Below are 24831 nucleotides of genomic sequence, written 5' to 3' on the forward strand. Positions count from 1 at the left end.
GTCTAACTGCCATCACTTAAAGATCTCTCCATATCCTCAGTTAGTGTAGTTTTGGGGAAATAACCAGTCTGAAAAAAGCATCAAGAAAGTAAGCTATCATGTGCAATATTGTTGTAACTTTAGACTGACCTTTATAACAGAAGAAGCAGATCGTGTGTGCTGGTAAAGGTTTGAGAGTAAAAGAAAAAAGTGAAGAAGCTCTATAAGGAAGGAGGACAGCATAAACTTCAACTGGAGGTGAAGTCAGCAGAAGATAAGCTCTCAAAATGTCTTCCCCTGCAGGGCAGCACTGCCTCGATATCACCGAGGTTGATTCCAGGACAGCTGTTTGTTTTTTTTTTTTTCTTTTTCTTTTTCTTTTTTTTTTTAAACGAAGGAGTCTACTTTTTTCAGGCTCTTTGAAATCTTTGAGATAGCACTGTCAGCAGTAGATGAGATGAATATTTACAGCTGGTCTCAGCTGCTTATTAATGCCTTTGTGGTCTGTTGTGTCTTATGAGTTTCCACAGTGGTTCCACATACATTTTGACTTAAGACATGTTAGGATGGAATAGTCCTTGGGGATACTGTAGATAAGTCCCTAAAGTCAGATGGAAAAAGAAGAAAATGAGCAAAAAATAGGGCTCCATTGTATTCCTTTTAGCCTCTTATGGGTTAGGATCCAAAAGAAGCTTCATCTACAACAATCCCTGTTACCTAGTGTCCTCTAAAGTGAAGTTTCTCAGAGCAGCACACTGACATTTTGGATTAGATAATTCTTTATTGTGTGGGGTTGTCCAGTGTACTGTCAGGTTTTTAAGATCATCCCTGACCTCTATCACTCAAAGTAGCACTAACATCTCCAGTTGTGACAATCAAGATTATCTCAAGTGTCCCTTGAGGGGTAAATTCACCTCCAGTTGAGAAACACTGGACTAAAGTGGCACTACTGCATCTCGTTGAATTTCCCATCATTTTACCCAATAAAAAGATAACCACTCTATATCTATGTAGAAAAATTGCTTTAAACTTCTTCTTTAAAGTTCATTTATTTATTTTTGAGAGAGTGAGGGAGGGACAGAGAAAGAGAGGAAAAGAGAATCTTAAGCAGGTTCTGCGCTGTTAGCACAGAGCCCGATGAGGCTTACGGACCATGAGATCATGACATGAGCTGAAGTTGAACGCTTAATCCACTGAGCTACCCAGGTACCCCTAAGTTACCTTTTAATGATCATTTTTTAAAATAATTGATGGTGTTAGAAAACATTCTCAAAGTTTAAAAATTTTGTTTGTTTAAATTTCAGATGCAAATAGAGTCATCCAGAGGATTTGTAAAACTCTTGCTTATATGCTCTGATTCAAAAATTTGGGGAAGGGAATTTCTGGGGATTTTGAATTATTTTCACAAAGTTATGGAAAGAGTAATTCACATACTTATAATACAGGACAATTCAAAAGTATATCTTTTTCCTTATTTCATTTAAACCTTGCCATGTCCCTAAGAATTATTTCTATTTGGTATAGTGTAAGTGACTTTTCTAAGAGTATATAAAAGAATTCTGGAGGAACCATAAATCAAGATCATGTCCTCTGACTTTAAAACCAGGCATTTCCCAACAAAATGCTTGGTGCCTCTGCAAATGAAACTTTAAGCAGCAAGAATAATGTTATTACTAGGATAAGAAAGCTCAAAGAAAGATTGGTGTCTCTGAATTCATATGCCAAGTTGGGTAGGTTTAATGGTTTCTTTTAGTTGTGGTTAAAAACATATAACATAAAATGTACCATCTTAGCCATTTCTAAGCACACAGTATAGTAGACAATGTATGCACATTACTGTGTAACAGGTCTCTAGAATGTTTTCATCTTGCAAGATAGGAACTCTATATCCACTGAGGGACAACTCTCCTTTGTCCCCCTCACCTGATCCCAGCAACCACAGTTCTATTTCGTGTTTCTAAGAGTTTGATGACTTCTTACAAATGGAATCATGAAGTATTTGTCAATTTGTGACTGGCTTATTTCACTCATGTAAGATCTTCAAGAGTCCTTTATGATGCAACAAATGGAAAGATTTCTTTCCTCCTCAAGGATGAATAATATTTCATTGTATACATATCCATTCACCCATGGATAAACACGGGTTCCATATAACCTGGCTATCATGATCACTGTTGCAATAAACATGGGAGTGCAAATATCTACAAGATCTGGTTTTCAATTATTTTTTATGTAGGCTCAGAATTGGAACTGCTGGATCATCTGCTAATTATATTCTTAGTTGTTTTTTAGGAAGCTCCATACTGTTTTCCATAAGAGCTGCATCCTTTTACAGTGCTACCATCAGTAAAACTTCTACATTCTAGCCAACACTTCGTTATTCATTTTGTTTCTTTGATAGTGCCCATCTATTTTCTGATTTTTGATAGTGAGGTGATATCTCATTATGGTTTCTATTTGGGTTTCCTGGTAATTAGTGATGTTGAGCATCTTCTCGTTTGCTTATTGGCCAGTTCTATATCTTCTTTGGAGACATGCTTATTCAGTCCATTACTCACTTATAAATAAGAATATTGGGAGTTTTAATGAGTTTTAGGAGCTCTTAATATATTTTAGAGATTACCCCAGTATCAGATATATGACTTGCAAATATTTTCTTCCATTATGAAGGTTGTCTTTCCACTCTGTTTATTGTGTTGTATACTGCATAGAAGTTTTTAAGTTTGAGTAGCACTGGGGCAAAATAGTGGAGAAGTACGGAGCTCTGTACTTTTTTGCCAGCTTGCATCTCTAAAACCATAAAGGACTGAAGCCATAAGATACTGAACCACAAGAGTCTGGGAGGAAAAGAGACAGAGTCCACTAAGAAGACAGCCTCACAGGGCTACCTCAAGAAACAAGCCAAAGTACACATGGTGGAGAGTCACAAATTTCAACACAAGTAGGGAAATAAAATAACCAAAGGTCAAGAGAGACCAAGGGTCACCATTAAAAAACCACCTCTTGAATGGGGAGGTCCTGGACAGTCAAAGAGCCTCCTTTAATACGGCAATACTCACAGGTACAGAGTGCATAGCAAGTTTTTAAAACTGACAAGAGACACAAAGCTAGCCAAAATGACAAAATGGAAGAACTCTCCTCTAAAGAAATTCCAGGAAGAAGTCACAGTTACAGAATTGGTCAAAATAGATATAAGCAACATAACTGACCAAGAACTTAGAACAATAGTCATAAAATTAATCGCTGGGCTTGAAAAAGGCATGGAAGACATCAGAGAAACTATTGCCACAAAGATTAGGGACCTTAAAAATAGTTGTGATTAACTGAAAAATGCTATAAATGAGGTGCATAATAAAATGGAGGTGGCCACTGCACACTTTGAAGAGGCAGAGAGAATAGGTGAATTAGAGGCACAGAGAAAAAGAGAGAAATTGATACAGGAGCACAAAAAAAGAATTTGAGAACTGCCCAATGCAATCAAATGGAACAGTATTCACATCATAGGAATTCCTGAAGAAGAAGAAAGAGAGAAAGGCACTGAAGGGGTACTTGAACAAATTATAGCCAAGAACTTCCCCAATTGGGGGAAGGAAACAGACACTGAAATTCAAGAGGCACAGAGAACTTCCCTCAGATGTAGCTTGAATCGACTTTCTGCACAACATATCATAGTGAAATTGGCAAAATATAAGGATAAAGAGAGAATTCTGAAAGTGGTTAGGGATAAAACGGCTATAACATACAAAGAGAAACTTATCAGAGTAGTTACAGACCTATCTACTGAAACTTGGCAGGCCAGAAAGGAATGGCAGGAGATCTTCAATGTGATGAACAGAAAAAATATGCATTCAAAAATCCTTTATCCAGAAAGCCTGTCATTCAGAATAGAAGGAGAGATAAAGGTCATACCAAATAAACAAAAATTGAGAGAATTCATCACCACTAAACCATCCCTGCAAGAAATCCTAACAGGGACTCTATGAGGGAAATGTTGCAAGTAACACAAGGTACCAGAGACATCACTACAAGAATGAACCCTTCAGAGAACAACACAATGACTACAAACCCATATGTTTCAATAATAACACTTAATGTAAATGGACTAAATGCTCCAGTCAAAAGACATAGGGTAGCAGAATGGACAAAAAAGCAAAATCCATTTATTTGCTGTCTACAAGAGACTCACTTGAGACCTGTAGACACCTTCAGATTGAAAGTAAGGGGATGAAGAAATATCTAGTATGGAGTAGCCATACTTATATCAGACAAACTGGACTTTAAAGTAAAGGCAGTAACAAGAGATGCAGAAGAGCATTATATAGTAATTACAGTGTCTATCCATTAGGAAGAGCTAACAATTGTAAACATCTACACACAAAATTTGGAGCACCCTAATACATAAAACAATTAATCACAAACAGGAACAATCTTATTGATAAGAATGTGCTAATTACAGGGAATTTTAATACTCCACTTATAGCAGTGAATAGATCAACTAGACAGAAAATCACTTAAAAAAAAAATGGACCTGAATGACACATTGGAAGAGATGGATTTGACAGATATATTTAGAACTCTACATCCTGAGGCTATGGAATTCACTTTCTTCTCGAGTGCACGTGGTACGTTCTCCAAGATAGACAACATAATGGGTCATAAAGCATCCCTCAATAAATATAAAAGAATTGAGATCATACCATGCACAATGCTATGAAACTTGAAATTAACCATAGGAAAAAGTCTGGAAAACCTCCAAAAACATGGAGGTTAAAAACCATCCTACTAAAGAATGATTGGGCCAGTCAATTTAGAGATGAAAGTAAAAAATTAATGGAAACAAATGAAAATGAAACTACAACAAGCCAAACTCTTTGGGATGTAGCAAAGGCAGTCCTAAAAGGAAAGTATTGCAAACCAGGCCTATTTAATGAAACTAGAAAAAGCACAAATACAAAATCTAACAGTGCACCTAATGGAACTAGAAGGAGAGCAGCAAAAGCACCCCAAACCCAGCAGAAGAAAAGAAATAATAAAGATCAGGGCAGAAATAAACAATATAGAATCCAAAAGAAAAAAGAAAAAAACAACCAGTTGAACAGATCAATGAAATGAGGAGTTGGTTTTTTAAAAAAATAGACAAAATTGATAAACCTCTAGCTAAGGCTTCTCAAAAAGAAAAGAGAGATTATTCAAATAGACAAGGTCATGAGTAAAAATGGATCTATTACAACCCATCCCTCAGAAATACAAGCAATCATCAGGGAATAGTATGGAAAATTATATGCCAACAAAATGGATAACCTAGAAGAAATGGACAAATTTCTAAACACACATGCACTACCAAAATTCAAACAGGATGATCTAGAAAACCTGAACAGATTCATACCAGTGAAGACATTGAATCAGTTATCAAAAATCTCCCAACAAATAAGAGCCCAGGGCCAGATGGCTTCCCTGGGGAATTCTACCAGACATTTAAGGCAGAGTTAATATCCATTCTTCTCAAACTATTCCAAAAAATAGAAATGGAAGGAAAACTTCCAGACTCATTCTATGAAACCAGCATCACTTTGATTCCCAAACCAGACAGAGATCAAAAAAAAAAAAGAGAACTACAGGCCAATATACTTGATGAATACAGATGCAAAAAAAAAAACAAAAACAAAAACAAAACTCAACAAGATACAATCAAATTGAATTCAACAGCATATAAAAAGAATTATCCACCACGACCAAGTGGGATTCATTTCTGGGTTATAGGGCTGGTTCAATATTCACAAATCAATGAATGTGATACATTACATTAACAAAAGAAAAGAGAAGAACCACATGATCCTGTTGATAGATGCAGAAAAAGCATTTGACAAAATACAGCATCCTTTCTTTAAAGAAAAAAAAACCCTCGAGAAAGTCAGGATAGAAGGAACTTACCTAAACATCATAAAAGCCATTTATTAAAAGCCCACAGCTAATATCATCCTCAGTGGGGAAAAACTGAGAGATTTCCCCCGGAGGTAAGCAACACGACAAGGATGTCCACTCTCACCATTATTGTTTAACATAGTGCTGGAAGTCCTAGTATCAGCAGTCAAACAACAAAAGGAAATAAAAGGCATCAGAGTTGGCAAAGATGAAGTCAAACTTTCACTCTTCACAGATGACATGATACTCTACATGGGAAACCTGACAGACTCCACCAGAAGCCTACTAGAACTAATTCATGAATTCAGCAAAGTTGCAGGGTACAAAATCAACATACAGAATTTGGTTGTATTTTTATACACCAAGAATGAAGCAAAAAAAGACAAATCAAGAAACTGATCCCATTCACCAGGCTCATGAATCAAAAGAATAAATATTGTTAAAATGTCATCATTAGCGTCATGCTAAGTGAAGTAAGTCAGGCAGAGAAGGACAGATACTATATGTTTTCACTCATAAGTGGAACAGGAGAAAGCTAGCAGAGGACCATAGGGAGGCAAAGGGAAAAACATAGTTGGGGAGAGGGAAGGAGGTAAACCATGAAAGATTCTTGAATACTGAGAACAAACTGAGGGCTGATGGGGGAAGGGGATAAGAGAAGGGGGCTGATGGGCATGGAGGAGGGCACTTGTTGGAATGAGCACTGGGTGTTACATGGAAACCAACTTGACAATAAACTATAAAAGAAAAAAATAAAACTACCATTTTGATTAAAAAAAGAAGTGTTTATGTTTGATGTAGTCTCATTTGTCTTTTATTTTTCTTGCCTGTGTTTTTGTGTCATATCCAAGAACTCATTGCCAAATCCAGTGTCATGAAGATTTTCCCTTATGTTTTCTTCTCTGAGTTTTATGTTTTTCATGTTTTACCTTTACATCTTTATTTCATTTTGAGTTGATTTTTATATTTGATTTTATATTTCTTTTAAGGAAAGATCCATCTTCATTCTTTTGCATGTTAATATCCAGTTTTCTTAATGCTTTTATTAAAGAGACAGTTCTTTCCCCCATTGTATCCCTTGGCCTCCTTGTCAAAGATCATTTGACCTTGTATATGAATGTCCATTTCTGGGCTATTTGGGCCTCACATCATATCATACTGTTTAGATCATGGTAGTTTTATAATAATGTTTTGAAATCAGAAGGTGTGAGGCCGCCAGAATTGATGTTCTTTCTCGAGACTGTTTTGGCTATTTTAGGGTCCTTTGCAATCCCATATGAATTTTAGGATTTTTTTCTATTTATAAAATAAGATCAATAAGATTTTGATAAGAATTTCATTCAATCTGCAGATCACTTTGGGTAGTATCCAAATTTTAATAATGCTAAGCTTTCTAATCTATGAACATGAGACATATTTCCATTTATTTATGTCTTTAATATCTTGCAGAAATGCTTTGTAGCTTTCAATGCACAAGGTTTTTGAATCCTTATTTAAGTTTATTTCTAAATATTTTATTCTTTGGGATTCTATTGTAAATGGAATTGTTTCCTTAATTTCATTCTTTTGGGGGGGATTGTTCACTATTACTATATAAAAACACAATTGATAATGTGTGTCAATTCTGTCTCCTGCAACTTTATTAGCTCTAGCAGTTTTTTAGTGGAATCTCCAGGGTTTTCTACATATGTCATCTAGTAGAGATAGCTTTACTTCTTCTTTTTCAACTTGGTTGCCTTTATTTCTTGTTCTTGCCTAATTGTTCTGGCCAGGACATCCAGTACCATGTTGAATAGAGTAGCAAAAGTGTTCATCCTTGCCTTGTCCCTGATGTTAGGGGAAAAACTTTTAGTTTTTCACCATTGACTACAGTATTAGGTGTGGGCTTTTCATGTATGGCTTTTATTTTCCTAAGGCAATATTCTACTCCTACGTTCTTGAGTATTTTTTTTATGAAAAGGTGTTAAATTTTGTCAATGGCTCTTTTTATATTAACTGAACTAATAGACCCTATGGTTTTTAGCCCTATTCTGTTAATATGATGTAAACATTGACTGCTTTTCATATGTTGAAGTATTATTGCATTCCAGAAATAAATCTCATTTGATTATGGTGTATGACCCTCTAAAAGTGCTATGGAATTCAATGTGCTAGCATTTGTTGAGGATTTTTACACCAGTATTCATCAAGGACATTGATCTGTAATTTTCTTTCCTTGTAGTATCTTTGTCTAATTTTTTTTTAAATCAGGGTAATGCTGGCCTCAGAATGAGTTTGGAAGTGTTCTCTTATCTTCAATTTTTTGGAAGAGCTTGAAACAGATTAGTGTTAATTCTTCCTTAAATATTTCGTAGAATTCTCCAGTGAAGCCATCTGGTCTTGGATTTTCTTTATTGGGAGCTTTTTGATTACTGATTCAATCCTCTAAAGAGTCATATATCTGTCCAGATTAGTATTTCTTCTTGATTCAGTCTTGGTAGATTGCATGTTTCTTAAATTTATCCATTTTTTTCCAGGTTATTCAAATTATTGGCATGTAAATGGTCATAGTAGTCTTGTGATCCTTTTTCATTTCTATGGCATCAATCTTATTGTAATCTCTCGTATTTCTTATTTTATTTACTTAAATCTTCTCTTTTTGTCTTAGTCTAGCTAAGGGGTTTGTCAATTTTGTTAGTCTTTAGAAGAAAAAGCAACTCTTAATTTTATTGATTTTTCTACTGTTTTTATGTTTTCTATTCTATTTATTTCTGCTTTAATAGTTATTTTATTCCTTCTGCTAATTTTAGATTTAGTTTGTCCTTTTTAAAGCTCCTTAAGGAAAGTTAGACTCCTTTTTTCCTTTTTTAATGTTGGTATTTACTACTATCAAATTTGCTTTTTATACTTTTTGGCTGCAGCACATGAGTATTGGTATGCTGTATATTTGCTTTCTTCTCTCTCAAGATATTTTTTATTTCCCTTGTGATTTCTTTTTTAACCTATTGTTTGTTCAAGCGTGTGTTGTTTAATTTCCACATATTTGTGAATTTTCTAGTTTTTCTTTTACTGTTGATGTCTAGTTTCATTCCACTGTGGTCAGCAAATACAATTGGCATGATTTTAGTCTTAAATTTACTTGTTTTGTGGCCTAATGTGTGATATACCCAGAGATATATTCCATGTGCACTTGAAAGAATGTGTATTTGGCTGTTGAATGTTGTTGAATGTCTGTTGTTGTTGTTTTTAATAGTTTATTGTCAAATTGGTTTCCATATAACACCCAGTGCTCTTCCCCACAAGTGCCCTCCTCCATCACCACCACCTCTCTGCCCCCTCCCTCTGCCCCTTCAACCCTCAGTTCATTTTCAGTATTCAATAGTCTTTCAGATTTTGCGTCTCTCTCTCTCTCCCCAACTCTCTTTCTCCCTTCCCCTCCCCATGGTCCTCCATTAGGTTTCTCCTGTCAGACCCATGAGTGCAAACATATGGTATCTCTCCTTCTCCACCTGACTTATTTCGCTTAGCATGACACCCTCGAGGTTCATCTACTTTGCCACAAAAGGCCAGATTTCATTCTTTCTCATTGCCATGTAATACTCCATTGTGTGTGTGTGTGTATATATATATATATATATATATATATATATATATATACATATATATCACATCTTCTTGATCCATTCATCAGTTGATGGACATTTAGCTTCTTTCCATGATTTGACTCACCAAAGTCCACACCCAAAAAATGAATAATCCAGTGAATAAATGGGCAGAAGACATAAACAGACACTTCTCCAAAGAGGACATGGCCTACAGACACACGAAATGATGCTCAGCATCACTCATCATCAGGGATACACAAATCAAAACCACACTGAGATACCACCTCACACCAGTCAGAGTGGCTAAACTGAACAAATCAAGAAACTGTAGATGCTGGCGAGGGTGTGGAGGGACGGGCACCCTCCTACACTGTTGGTGGGAATGCAAACTGGTGCAGCTGCTCTGTTGTTTTTGTTTTAATGCATCCAAACCACTCTGTTTTTTTATTGGAGAATTTAAGCTATATATATTCAAACTAGGGAAAGACTTCATGCCATTTGCTCATGACTTCCTTATGTCTTGCAGTTATTTTGTTCCTGGTTTCCTCTCTTGTTGCTTTCCTGTGGGGGGGGGGGAGCAAGCTTTGATTCAGACCCATTTCCTTGTGTGTATCTTCTGTAAGTGTTTTCTTTATGGTTACCATTGGGGATTTCATAAAACAGGTTATAGTTACAAATATATATTTCTTTTATTTTTTTAATGTTTTTTATTTATTTATCTTTGAGAGAGCACAACTGGAGGAGAGGTGGAAAGAGAGAGAGAACCCAAAGCAGGTTCTAGGCTCCAAGGTGTCAACACAGAGCCCAACACGGAGCTCAAAACCATGGACCACAAGATCATGACCTGAGTTGAAGTCAGATGCTTAACCGACCAAGTCACTCAGGGACCACACAAATATATATTTCTAACTGATAAAAACTTAACTTCCATCATATGCAAACACTTTACACCTTTATATCTCCACCCACATTGTGTTACCAATGTCACAAATTAAATCTTTTGCATTTTATAGCAATCTACATAGTTTTATAGTTAGTTATTTTATGCTTTCATCTTTCATATTCTATATCTAAATTATAAGTAATTTACATAGCACTATAGTATTACATTACTTTGTATTTGTCTATATATTTACCTATACCAAAGAGCTTCATACTTCTCTATGTTTTCGTGTTGCTGTATGGTGTCCTGTTTGAGCTTGAAGGATTCCCTTTGTCAATTCTTTTAAAGTAGGTATAGTTGTAATAAATTCTCCTAGGATTTGAGTATTTGAGGAAGTCTGTATTTCTCCTTATTTTTGAAGACCAGTTCTAGGGTAACTGTTCTTTTCTCTTAGCACTTTGAATATGAGATCCCATTCTCTTCTGGCCTGTAATAATTCTGCTGAGAAATCCACTAATAATCTTATGAAAACTTTGTCTTTATTTATTTATTTATTTATTTACTTACTTACTTACTTACTTACTTACTTAGAGAGTGAGCACACAAGCAGAGGAGAGGGAGAGAGAAACAGAGAGAGAGGGGAATCCCAAGCCTCCAGACTGTCAGCACAGAGCCTGATGTAGGGCTCAAACTCAGGAACTGTGAGATCATGACACAAACCAAGAGTCGAACATTTAACTGACTTGAGCCACTTAGTATGCCTTATGAAAACTCTTTTGTACATGAATAGACGCTTTCCCTTGCTTCTTTCAAGATTCTCTCTTTGACTTTGACTTTTCATAGTTAGATGAGGTTACAATGTGTCATGGTGTGGGCCTCAGGGTTCATTCTATTGGCTGGCCTGTAATTTTTTATTTACATATTTTAAATAAAATTTCATGTATTACATGTACTGCATGATGATTTGAAATACATATACACAGTAAAATCTTTCCTACTGTCAAGTTAACTAGCTTATCATCTCATGACATAGTTCATTTCTGCATGTCTACAAAGAAGAACCTGAAAGCTACTCTCAGTGTATTTTCAGCATCCAATACAGTATTATTAATGATTATCATCATGCCAATGCTTTTTATCTCCAATGCGCTCTTATGATCCTTTATATTTCTATTATATCAGTTGTAATTTCTCCTCTTCCATTTCTGGTTTTATTCATTTAAGTCTTACTACTTTACTCTTAGTCTAGCTAACGGTGTGTAATTTTTTTTATCTTTTCAAAAAGCCAGTTTAGTTTCACTAATCTTTTCTACTGTTTTCCTAGTCTCTACTTCTCTTCTGTTTAGTATTTCCTTCCTTTTTCTAACTTTGGGCTTAATGTATTCTTTTCTAGTTCCCTGAGGTGAAAAGTTAGATTGTTTATTTAAGATCTCTCCTTTTTCTTACTGTAGGTATTTATCACTATAAAATTCTCTCTTAAAATTGCTTTTGCTGCATCTCATAAGTTTTATATCTTGTTTTTCCATTTTCATTTGGCTCAAGATATTTTTTTATTTTCTTGTGATTTCTTCTTTAACCCACTGGTTATTATTTTCCTGAATTTTTTCTGTTGCCTATATATGTTCTCTTGTAGCTCAGTGAGCTTCATTTGCATGATTATGTTGAAATCTTTGTCAGGCAGTTCATAGATAGATCTCCCTTTCTTTATGGTCAGTTACTGATAGTTCATTTGTACCTTCAGTGGTGTTTGTCTCCTTGGTTATTTGTGATTTTTATGGACTTGCATTGATGTCTGTGCATCAAGGCATGCCAGGAGCCTTGCTCCATATGATTCAATCTGGAGACAAGGGGCCAGAACTGGTGTTGGAGCAGGCTGTCAATTTGTGGCATGGTAGCCAGCCTAGAACCTGGAACTGCAGGAGCTGCCCTGGGATGTTATGAGCCTGGAGCCTGGAACCACCGGGGTAGTCGATTGCTGGGGTCAGCCTGAAGACAAGGCCCAGGGCTGCTTGGGACTGGTATTCACTGAGAGGGGCTGCTGCTGGGGCTCATGGTAAAGTTAAGTGCTCACTTCACTCTCCTTCCCTCATAGGGAGGATCTTTCTCCACACTGGGCTGCCTGGGCATGGGGAAGGGGTGGCAGGGGTAATGTAAAATTGTCCTTCCTACCCCCATCAATAAATCTTTTCTTCTTTGTATTTTCTACTCAGATGCTTCCATCTCTCACCTGGAACCTTTGGCTATTGTGAACGTATTTTTGTGTGTGGATAGAGTTGCTAAAATTGATATTGCTGTGAAGGGACAAGTGGCTTTAATGCCATCTTGCTGATGTCATTCCTTTGAACATGAGGGACCGTAAGTCCCTTAGGCTTTCTTCACTTTTCCTCATTCCTTTTTTATTTTCCTCTAACTCAATCATTCCAAATGACTTGTCTTTAAGTTTGTTGATTCTTTCTTACACTTGATCATGTCTGACATTGAGTCTCTCTGGTGAATTTTTAAATTCAGTTCTTCAATTCTTGAACTTTAGAATGTTTGCTGCTTTTCTATATTTCCTATTTGACATGTTCATTTTGTTGACATGTTTATTTTGGTCATGTATCTTTTTCCTGATTTTGTGTAGCTATCTGTGTTCTCTCATAGAACACTGAGATTTTCAAGGTGACTATTTTGAATTTTTATTTCATAGATCATTTTTCTTTAGCATCAGTTTCTAAAGATTTATTTTGATCCTTTCATTGGGCCATGTTTCTGTTTCTTTGTGCACATTGTTATTTATTTGTTGTGACTTGTGCATTTGTAAAAAGAGCCAGTCTTTCTCCCAGTCTTTGTGGACCGGCATCATAAAAAGGAAGACATTCACCAATCATCTGGCTGGAGATTCCTGGAGCCTTTCAAACCTTTTATGAGGAGTATGAGGTTGTGTCTTTCTGGGCTTGTGAGTATAATTTCCCTGTTTAAGAGGTTGCTGGTTAGTTTTCAGAAATTTGCACTCTCTTGCTGATTCTGGTATCTGTGGTCTCTGGGGCTTCAAGGAGCCAATGAGCTCTCTGTTCTCCTCTGTGATCCCCAAGCATCCAAAGTATGTGAGCTTCATCAGCACTCTGAGTCAGATGAGACAGAAATTAAGTCTTCAAGAAGTTCCCTGAAAGTTGGACTGTTGGACACACATATTCCAGTCTTCTCTTTTCATCCTGAGGTAGAAGCCACAAACTGGGCAATTTTTCCTAAATCCCTTTGAACTACACTAGCTTCTTTCTAAGGTGGTTGGAGGCACTCTGGTGCTGCAGCAAGCCAATGACCTCTCTTGTTCTCAACGGCCTTTACCCATTCAAAGTACACTGGTTCCCTTCAGCATCCTGACTCCAGGGGCTCAGCAACCAGTCCCTCGTGAAGCTGCCCAAAAGCCAGAATGCTGGATAAATTTTACTCTCTTTCCCTCTCAAGAAAGAAGTTGTAAGCTAGGGTTTTTCCTGACTACACTGTGCTACACCAGCTTGGGGTAAGGGCTGATGTGGTTTTGAATTAAAATGGTTTTTCTTACCAGCTTCAATGCAACTGTTCTTGGCATTGAGTCTGCCTGAAGTACTGAGATTTCTCAACTAGTTTCTGGAATTTTAATAAGAACTTTTGTACCAAATATTGTTGTCAAGCCAGCATCTCTGTGGGAAATGACATCTGGGGCTTCTCATTCCTCCATCTTACAGATGTCACTCCCCAGCTTGCTGGGTTTTTTAGAGAGCATATCATTTTATTGTTAAAAATAACTTAACTTTTAATTTATTGTCTTAAAAGATCGATGTGATTTCACATAGTAAATACTCCCTGGTCTCAGAGAATATAATTCTGTTTCTTTTGCCTTCTATCCAAGAAGGAAATTAGATCAACCATTTTTTCAGATATAAAGATATGATTGATCAACAGAAATCTCATTTAATGGACTCACCTCACCTAGAATAGAACAAACGAGGGAATGAAAAGAAGATTACAGTCCTATTCTAAATAATTACAGAAGACTCCAGTTACTATGAATTCAATCAAAATCCACTTTATCTTTTGTGTACCCTAAGAGAACAGGAAAAATAGGTTTGAGCACTTGCTTTGCAACTTAGTGTGTGATCTTACACAAGTTATTTCACCTTTCCTAATCTCCATTTCCTGATCTACGAAATGAAGATGATGGCAGGATCTGCCTCAAAAGTTTATTGTGAGGATTAACCAAGATAATGAATGAGTAGGAAGGAATAAATGTTTACAAATATTATGTATTATTATTAAATGTGCTATATAAATATTACTAACTTCATTGCCAGGTTCTACCACTTAAGCCACCATGATGAGAATAATTTCTAATAGACCAATTCTCCTCCTTCCTACTAACCTGCAAGATCATGTGTGTCCTGTCTCAGAATTATGCTAATTAACACGTTTACCCAAATGATTCTCCTGGTAATTCTGCTCATTAAAGCCTTTCCCTTTGAAAATGTTTTCTGTGTGTTTTAATACTCAAATATGTTTTATTCCAAAAATATGAGTGACATTACATCTCTTTTAACACCCCTTTAAATATTCTTTGCTAGTATTGCTAAAAAAAAACTTCTGCCTTTGTTCTGAATTAACTAAATAAGGGAAAAGAAATGAATTCTGGATTACATTGCCTCTGTACATAAGCCATAAGAAAATAAAGCAGGGAATTTGGCTATCATTAAATTAACTTAATCAACAGAGACAGCAAAACTAAATATTATCAAAAAGAGTATTTTCTTTGAAGCTGAATAATCTAGCTAATCTAAATTGATTGAATTATCTGGATCTTGCCTATTCTCCCTTTTTGTGCCAGGGTAGAAGCAAATACATCGAGTCTCCTGGAAAAGTGATGCATTTGTTATTTTATGTAACATATACTAATCATCTTACCGCTGAATACAATGTTACCCCGGAATTTAGCAGCTTTAAATGATAAACATTTATTGCACAATTTGTGCTGGGCGGGAGGTGGGCCACAGCCTAGCTGGGATATGTCCCAAGGCTACAGTCCAGGTACTGACTGCCTGTAGTCACCTCAGTGCTTGATGGGGGGTAGGACAGGGCCTCCTCCGTGAGACTGTTAACAGGTCTTAAATCTTTGCCAGCTGTTGACCAGAGATACCAATTCCTTGGTATGTCAGCCTCTCCATAGAGGAGGTCAGAATGCAGCAGCTTGCAGAGCCTTTTGTGGCCGCAAGAAGCCGAGAGGGTGCATTAGCCTGAAATCACAGATCTTTCGTAACTTAATCCTGGAAGTGACATCCATCACTTTTGTCACATGCTTTCCACTGGGAAAAAGTCACAAGATCCAGACTCCACACAAGGTTAGGGAAATACCCAAGGGTGTTTATACCAGGAGGTAAGATCATTGGGGACTCTTTAAGAGGCCTTCACACATAGTTCAATAGGAAATGAGCAGGAAGGAGCCCTTGAAAATACCGGGTAAGTAAGGTAAATGAGGATCTTTGCTTTCTGGATCTTTTACTCCTAATGCTGGCCAGATAGTAAGAGAATATAAATTGTTTTCAAGTGAAGAGTTTCCACTGCCTTTTATGATGCCAAGTTTAGAAGTGCAGGATTTTAAGAGGGATGCTTCAAGAGGAACAGCTCAGCACCAGCCAAGGCTAATGAGCGAACACCATGATACTATTTCTAGAAATGTCACTTTTCTGGTGATCTTTTTCTTTAAAATGCTCCCAGAGGTCTGCATTTATGTCCTTTGACTAGGGAATGTGCAGTAGCTCACTGTGGAAAGATGGAGTCCCACAGGAGGAAAACTTCTACAAAATATTATTTATTCTCTTCCTCCCTACTTATTCTAAAAGGAAGGGAAATTGAAATCGAGGAAGCTTTTGAACACAGCATGAATGCAGAGCTTGTAACTGTCGTGTTACTTTTAGTTTAAACTTAAGCGTCTCTTATTCTTCCAGAAGACTCTTTGAAACTGCTGCTGTCAATGCAGAGGAGACCACGTTATTTCGGAGTGACTACTTTTCAAGCAAACACTGCATCTAAGTTAATTAAAATGCCTACATTGTTTTCCTTCTCAAACCTTAACAGCTTTGAGGAAAAAGCAGACAATTCAACTGCCAGGGTGAAAAAAGTAAAGTCAAACAAATTGACAAAAAAAATCATGGACTGAATGTAATCATCCCCACATCCTTCAAATTGTACATTTCTTTTACAGGGCCATTGTTTTCAACTTGTTCCTTCTGTAGCATGCTGATCACCAACTATCCTATTTTCCTCTGAGTTTTAATGACCACATCATTATCAATTACAATGCTTTGGGGCTCGCTTCCTTTCTAGGAGGCTACTGGGCTGCTGCTGTGAACTTTGCTGGGTTCAGACATGAGAAGAGTGAGCCCTACCGGGTAGTCCCCATGCATAGGCAAGAGCACACAGTCAGAGGATGTCATAGAAGCAAAGCAACCTATTAAAGTATTTAAGTGCATAGTGTTTAAAGTGTTAAATCCATGTATTCAGGTCTCTCCTTTATTGTCAGCTAGTCCCCTCTGTGCAAACACTGTGGAGAGAGATTAACTCATGTTGGTACTGGTAATCTGATGTGAAGTCACTACTCAGGTTGATTTTCTTTGGCATTGCAATGAAAAAGAAATCAAATGATCACAGACCAATTATAGAGACTATACTTCAATCTCAGTTCTCCCTCCTCTTCCTTTACCCCCTCAGAACAACCAATAAGAATATATTAGACATGATAATAGTAACATAGCAAACCCGGGTGGTTCAAATCTGTGCTGGAAGCTGAACTGTTCTCCCTTGTGATAATTAGTTTTATTGCCAATCCGGATAGTAGTCCTCAGTTACTTAATCAAACACTGATCTAGGTATTGCTATACAGGTATTTTAGTGATAGAATTAACATCTACAGTCAGCTAACTATACATAGAAGAGATTATACTGGATACTCTAGGTGGGCCTGATCCAATCGGTTGAAAGGATACAAAAGCAAAAAGTAACATTTCCCAGAAAAGAAGTTCTGCCTTAAGATTGTAGCATAAAGACAGGGGAAAAGTATGTATGTAATATATATATATTTAATTTTGGAAATATTTCCAATACTCTTTCATTCCCTTATCCAATCCAATCAGCTCTACTTCATAAATATTTCTGAAATAAAGGTAAGAAGAAAGTAGAGGGATGAGAAAGAATTTGAGTCTATAACATGTGGTCACCAATTAAATGTGTTAAATGAGGAAAGAGGAGCAGAGGGTGACTCCCAGGTTTTTCTAATGAGAGAAAAAAGAAAGAGGAAAATATATTTTTCAGAGAAAGTGGGTTTAATATTGAAATTCTGATTTTGAGATATCTGTGAGACTGCCAGGAGGAAATGTATAGGAATTGCTAGACTTAGGAGCTTAGTACTCAGAGAACTCTTAGTCAAAAATAGAGATAAGAGCCTATCAGCCTATGTGCTCACCCAGTAAACTCAGGAGGCAAAAAATGATGGGATGCTAGGAAACAAGAAAGCATGGTGTCAAGATGATCAGAAGACGTATGGGAAATTGAGAAGGAACGGTTCAGATGACCTAGAAAGTTATTTTCCTCTTTTCTTTCTCCCCACAGAAAAGCTCAATGCCAAAGAGAAAAAAAAAAAAGGCACAGTAAAGATTTTAAAAGTGTCCATTAGTATCAAAAACCAGGAAGCTATTTGGTGACCTGACCAAGAGCAATTTCAACAGAATAGAAGCCAGAAGGCAGCTGACTGAGCAAAAGATTGAGGTGTGGGTATCTGGAGAAAGTGAGTACCCTGCTGAAGGGAAGAAAAGAAATGGAGTCCTAAACTGGAAGATAATGAATGTGGAGAGAGGAATGAATTTTTCAACTACGTGAAACTCTAAAGCATTCAAGTTAAGGGATATTTTTGTGTTGTTTGTTTTAACTGAGGGAGAGTCACTCTAGAATATATTTACATGCTGAAGAAAAAGAAGAAACAAAACAGGTGTTTTTAATCTGAGAAATGCCTGGATGATCTGAAGAGGGTCCATAAATCCCAGAAATTGTAGACAAAGACTGTGTGTATACTATTCTGTTCAAGTTAGTTTTTCTGGGGATAAGATAGATACCCAGCTTTCAAGGTCTCTTGAAAATATATACATTTAAAAAATTGGTTGAAGGAAACAGGAGAAAAGCTAATGAGTATTTTATATCGAGTGAAATATTTACATTAAAAAATAGAAGCTTTGAAAGATCCTAAAGTATACTACACTGGATATGTTCGGGCAGTTCTCAGTTAGCTGTGGGATGGCTAAGCTACAGGGTGGAATGGCCAAAACAAATCTGGTTTCCCGTATATCTTCCAGCACCTAAAGTACTAGACAAACTATGCATGCCTTGAAGACAGCCCTTTATTTTTGACAAATAGAACTTTATTAATAGTATTGATTTCTAAAACCCTTTCTCTCTCTCTCTTTTTTTTATACGTGACTCTGTATGCCAACCAAAAGTCTTTTGTTAAACAAACATTAAATAAATTTTCTTGCTTCAGGAATGATTTGAGAGAGGGCAGCCCAGCTTAGCTCAGCGTTAGGTCTCAGTCTCTGAGAAGCCCAGGAGCAGGGGAGATGAGCTGCACTTACTTGGAAAGAAATGCTCACAAGTATTTCTTTTAATGAGAGCCTGGAGAACCAGCAGAGGAGATACCCAAATGGGAGGTGTTCCACCTCGAAGGTGATCATCGAAGCAGGTGCTAAACCAAACAATCCACAAATACTTAAACTGTAAAATGAAAGGAAAGAAAAGTATATTCCAAATCTGTATTAAAAGTAATGCCACGTAGCTGTATAAAACTCTAGCAAGGTTGCGGAATGAATCTTTAATGGTATCATTTATGCCTGTCCCAGTGCACTATGTTCACAATGAGAACAGCCTGCAAATCTTGATGTACCATTTTATTGCACAGAAAACTGGCCACCATCTCATAGAACAGCAATTGTAAATTAGAAATATATTCTGTTTGGTTTGAGCCAACAACACATTTGGAAATTTATGAAGTTACATAAAAGTACACAAAAGCCTTTCTGAGACAGTTGTGGCTTTCTTCTGGTCTTGGGATTCGGAGAAGGGGAGTTGGGGCTCCTGACAGTGCTCCTCCTTCATCAGGAGGCTCCAAGCAGCTCTACCTGAGGGTGGGCCCCCATCTCCTCCAAATCCGGCTGGTAATGATCCCTGCACTCCGCCGTCCTCACCCTGGGGCTCAGCAGAGACTACTCAACGACCATGCACATTTCTGAATTCCGAGAAACAAAACGTGCCTTACACTGCATGAACATGGTTGGGTATGCTCCTGCCCCTCATGTTATTTGGTTATGTTTTAAGTAAACAAGACCTTGTATGGGTATAAAATACGTGTCATGTCAATTTCAGACATTAAGAAACTGCTGGATCCAAGTTTTCCTGACCAAAAACAAACAAACAAAACATACCTGTATAGAAACTTACTACATTTTCAGGGATTTTTTTTTTTTGAGAGAGCATATGTGAGTTGGGGAGGAGCAGAGAGAGAAGGGGACAAAAGATCCAAAGTGGGCTCTGAGATGACAGCAGAGAGCCCAATGAGGGGCTCAAACCTTAAGATGACCAGACCTCAACTTAACCAACTGAGCCACCTGGTGCCCTTCTTATTTTATTTTATTTTCCTGTTTTATCAAAGTATTAAAGGTATTTTTAAATATACTTTTAAGCTTATTTATTTATTTTGAGAGGAACAGAGACAGAGCTAGTATAAAAGGGGCAGAGACCAAATATCCCAAGCAGGCTCCACAGCGCAGGAGCCTGACCTGGGGCTGGAACTCACTAAACGGTGACATCATGACCTGACCTGAAACCAAGAGTCAGATGCATAACTGAGCCACCAGGCACCCCAAAAGTTGTTTTCTTTTAATTAGTGAAACAAGAGACTTCTCTTTCCCTAGCTCCAATTTGTTGGGACTGCCACTGGATCTCAGATTAAATACTGATAAAAATCCTAAAGAATGGGTCTGACTTTCATTTCATCTTTTGAACATTCTTTGGGTTGATATTGTTCTATACCAAAATCAAATGCCAAATTTAGCAATTCAATTTTCGGATGTATATTGATCACAAGAACTAAGTTTCTAGAAGACAGGGAGGGCTAGGTAAAGAGGAATGACAATTACATTTTGTTTTTACAAAATAAATCCAAATTCTCTATATATATCTATATTTATATAGATTCAAGCCCTCACTTTCTTGTAATAGAAAAGTTTTAAATAAATAGTCAGAAAGTTGTAGAGGACAGAAATATTCTTAGCAATGACAAGAATGTCAAATAACTTAAAGGTACAATTGGAAACATGAAAAGAGTACACTTTTATAGATATTTACAGTGGTCTGGAAGAATTAATTTCCACATATGGCCTGCACTAATTCAAGAGCTAGTAAGGACATGACACAGAAAACATAAGCTGACTATTAACAAAAAAATATATACCAATAATTTCTTCTTCTATATAAACAAAATAGGTATCCCTGAAATAATACAGCCCAAATACGACTGGCTAATAAGGTGATCTTACTGAAACAAAGAAGCATTCAGCAAATAACATCTCAGGAGGAAGTTGCTTACAGTTATCGAATGAAACATTTGAATACAATACAATGTAGCATAGGTAACATTGAAACATTCTTGAAGTCTTGAGAACTCTGAAGATTTCCACTACCAGAAATATAGTAAAGATGTCTAAACAAAATTGCAGATATGTTTTGGATATCATACTAAATAATGGCTGACAAAGCAGGCTTTGTTTGTAACATTATAAACACTCTTGTCCTGTTACACTGATTTCTCTTTGGAAGGATGATCCATCTTCAAACTACAGGATGCTTGGCTTTCGCACATTTATTCATCATTGTCTATTCTTTCAGAATTACTATGGTCACTCAGTTCCTTGTGCAGAAGTGCAAAGCATATTTATTTTCGAACGATGTTATTGTAAATTGAGAAATTATTTAAGAATGGAAAAGACAAGGGATCTCTTTCTTTTCCAGGGATTGAAAAACAAGAAGAGAAAAAGGAAAAACTGAATGAAAGTGGTTGTAAGATGAAGTTAGCAGACAAAATTCCCTGTTAGTTTAGTGAATATATTTTCAAATACCCAAATCCTTATTTTATTTTGAATAAAAATTCCAGAGTAAACAGACTGGGTTTTTTCTACAAATAAAACCTCATTTGATGTTATTTTAAGAGAAATCATGGCATCTCTTTCTCCTGATTGTACTTAGCAGAAATGTCTCATATATACAAATGATATATGAGGACTGGACATGGTGACTCCTTTCTAATACACAGAATATAGCAAAGTGATATGGGACATTTCTGTCCTTAGATTTCAAAGGGTCTGTGGCTTCTGTCTTCTCTGCCCTCCCTCACGGTCTTGCTGTCTTGCTCTCAGGCAAGCCAGCTGCCATGTCACCGCCTTATGGAGAGACCCACACGGCGAAGAAGTGGCCAACAGCCAGTGATGACCTGAGAACCAATGGTAAGCACTCGGTGGATATGGAAGCAGACCTTTCCTCACATGCACCTTCACACAACTTTAGTCGGTCAACACCTGTGAGAAAGCCTGAACCATAGACACCTACATGCACCTAGATTCGTGAGCCACAGAAACTTAGAAATAATGAATCTTTGCCATTTTAAGCCACTAAATTTTGATATCATTTGTTATGCGGCAATACATAACTAATACACCACCTAAAATGTAACCCGACTCTGGCACATGCCTAGGGCATTTTGGTATCTGACAGAAATTATATTTTGTATCCTCAGTGGAAACATTTCTACAAAATATCTGTGTATAAGTGACACCAGGATAAAGTCATAATCAAAGATATTCTTTTTTCTTAAAAATTTTTTTAATGTTGATTTTTGAGAGAGACAGAGTGCAAGCAGGGGAGGGATAGAGAGAGAGGAAGATACAGAATCTGAAGCAGGCTCCAGACTCTGAGCTGTCAGCACAAAGCCCAACCTGGGGGCTTGAGTTCACAAACTGTAAGATCACGACCTGAGCTGAAGTCGGATGCTTAACCGACTGAGCCACCCAGGTGCCTCTCAAAGATATTCTTAAGAAAACTAATATGCAAAGGGATCATTTTTTAAAAACAATTTTAATAATTGTTAACATAATTTGGCAACCATTTTATTTTTACCTATTTTAACTACTCATTTTTCCTAATTAAGTGATATTTTACTATTACATGGGAAGTTTTTTTAATTTTTTTCTAATGTTTTATTTATTTTTGAGAGACAGAGGCAGCATGAGCAGGGGAGGGTCAGAGAGAGAGGGAGATACAGAATCTGAAGCAGGCTCCAGGCTCTGAGGAGCTGTCAGCACAGAGCTAGAATCAGGGCTCAAACCCATGAACCGTGAGATCATGACCTGAGTGGAAGCCGGTCATTCAACCAACTGAGCAACCCAGGCACCCCTACATGGGAAGTTTTGAAGGAAAAAATATATTATCTTTAATCATTAATTAATACATTAAAATTTCTAGAAAATGTTTTTTTAAAAAATTCATGTAATCCAAGCAATGCCACTGTTGATTTCCCTATTGGCATCTCCTTCCTCAAAAGACCTTTCCGATTGGTCCAAATCAGGTTTTCTCATCAATTTTTCCTCTTCTGTTAGAGACTTTTTTTTTTTTCAGTTTTATTTATTTATTTATTTACTTTGAGAGAGAAACACAAGCGGGGAGGGGCAGAAAGAGAGGGAGAGAATCCCAAACTGGTTCCACAGTCAGGGCAGAGCCAATGCAGGACTCAAACGCAGGCAACTCTGAGATCATGACCTGAATTGAAACTAAGAGTGCCAGGCTCAACCGCTTAACCGGCTAAGCCGCCCAGGTGCCCGTCTGTTGGAGATTTAATAGGAAACGAAAAGGGAAGGCAATCAGATCAGCGGGGCACGTGGGTTAGCAGATCTAATAGTCAAAGGGCTCCCTAGTATCAGTACCACGTACTCCCCCGAGTTCCTCATGTCACGGTGCCTCCCGTGAATGCATGTTTGTGCATATTTGTAATCTTTTCTCTTTCTTACACAGGATGTTGGTTATAATCTTCCCGTTGTAAATAAGCAAAGCCCGACGTGTTTTAATTCATATGCCAAGTGCCAAGTTCCAGTTACTGGGTTGGCCTGTGTTAAGCAGTCTAAAGCTCAAAAAGAAAGAAAGTGGAGACCTTGTTAACAATAACTGTATTTCCCTAGGAGGGGACAGTGGACATAAGTAACACATTTTTATATATTCATTATCTCTAATGTGTGCTACCGCCCCTAAAATTTTATGCTGATTCAAGCACAGCAAATGCTCCAATCCCCACACAGAGAAATTATAATTAATTTTTTTAATTTAAAATTTTAGTGTTTATTTATTTTTAAGAAAGAGAGACAGAGTGAGTGGGAGAGGGGCAGAGGGAGATAGGGAGACACAGAATCTGAAGCAGGCTCTAGGCTCCGAGCTGACAGCAGCAAGCCTTATGAGGGGCTCAAACTCACAAACTGTGAGATCATGACCTGAGCCCAAGTCAGACACAACTGACTGAGCCACCCAACTTACCTCAATTATAATTAATTTTTAATAGCTGAAGTTACTTCTACCTTTGCTGACCCAAATGGATGCCTTTTTTTTTTTTTACCTTGGTAAAGTATATCTAATCATCAAACCCACATACAAAAAAAAGAAGCATATTATACTAAGAAAGGACTTCATTCATGAATCACTAATGTGAGGTCTAAGTGGGAGGGTAAAACTTGAAACTTAAAATGTGGGTAAGTCACAGTTGCAGGATGAGCCAAAATTTTGTATTAAGAAAAGAACTCCTTCCATTTTCACCTCGCTGGGCTTTTAATAGAAGTTTAACATGAAAATCTCCAGACATAAAATAAGATAGATAGAGTGAAAAGGGCAGTGAGCACTTCAAAATTTCCAATATCTAACTGGAAAATCTTTGCCCTAATTAGCTACCTGCTCTTATATTGTAGAGATTTGTAGCATATAATAATGACCCTGCATCTTTTCACTCCTTACACTCTAGCTTCACATGGTCCCATTAGAGGGAGAGAGGTTGTTTAAGGGCTCTTAACAGTCAGGGACGCCCGATCTGGAGAAGCACCTATTAATTCTGTCTTTTGTATTAACACATCAAGTCAAAGAAATGTGATAGACTGGAACTAATGGATCCTGCACCCTCTATTTCCCTAGACTATGTCAATATACTCTGCATTTCCAAAATAAATCTTCAAAAGTTTTTTTTTTAATTCATATTGAGTATATTATATTGAGTATAGGAATAAGTTTAAGAAAACTTTCTCAAAATACACAATGCTTACAAGATTCACAGAATCCCTGTCATTTTAAACTTCAAGTTAATTAAATATCTGCTACTGCAGAGCC

The 24831-nt window shown here is 37.0% G+C and overlaps 1 long non-coding RNA gene across 1 annotated transcript; it reads right to left on the reverse strand.

Moving 5' to 3' along the window:
- Positions 1–344: 344 nt before the first annotated feature.
- LOC115290516 lies at positions 345–19108 on the reverse strand. Its single transcript, XR_003908164.1, has 2 exons — positions 18999–19108; positions 345–580 (listed from the first exon to the last, which is right to left on the reverse strand). It is a non-coding gene; the product is annotated as an uncharacterized LOC115290516 (long non-coding RNA).
- Between the last annotated feature and the right edge of the window lie 5723 nt (positions 19109–24831).

Source organism: Suricata suricatta, chromosome 4 (assembly GCF_006229205.1).
Source record: "Suricata suricatta isolate VVHF042 chromosome 4, meerkat_22Aug2017_6uvM2_HiC, whole genome shotgun sequence".
Lineage (NCBI taxonomy): Eukaryota > Metazoa > Chordata > Mammalia > Carnivora > Herpestidae > Suricata > Suricata suricatta.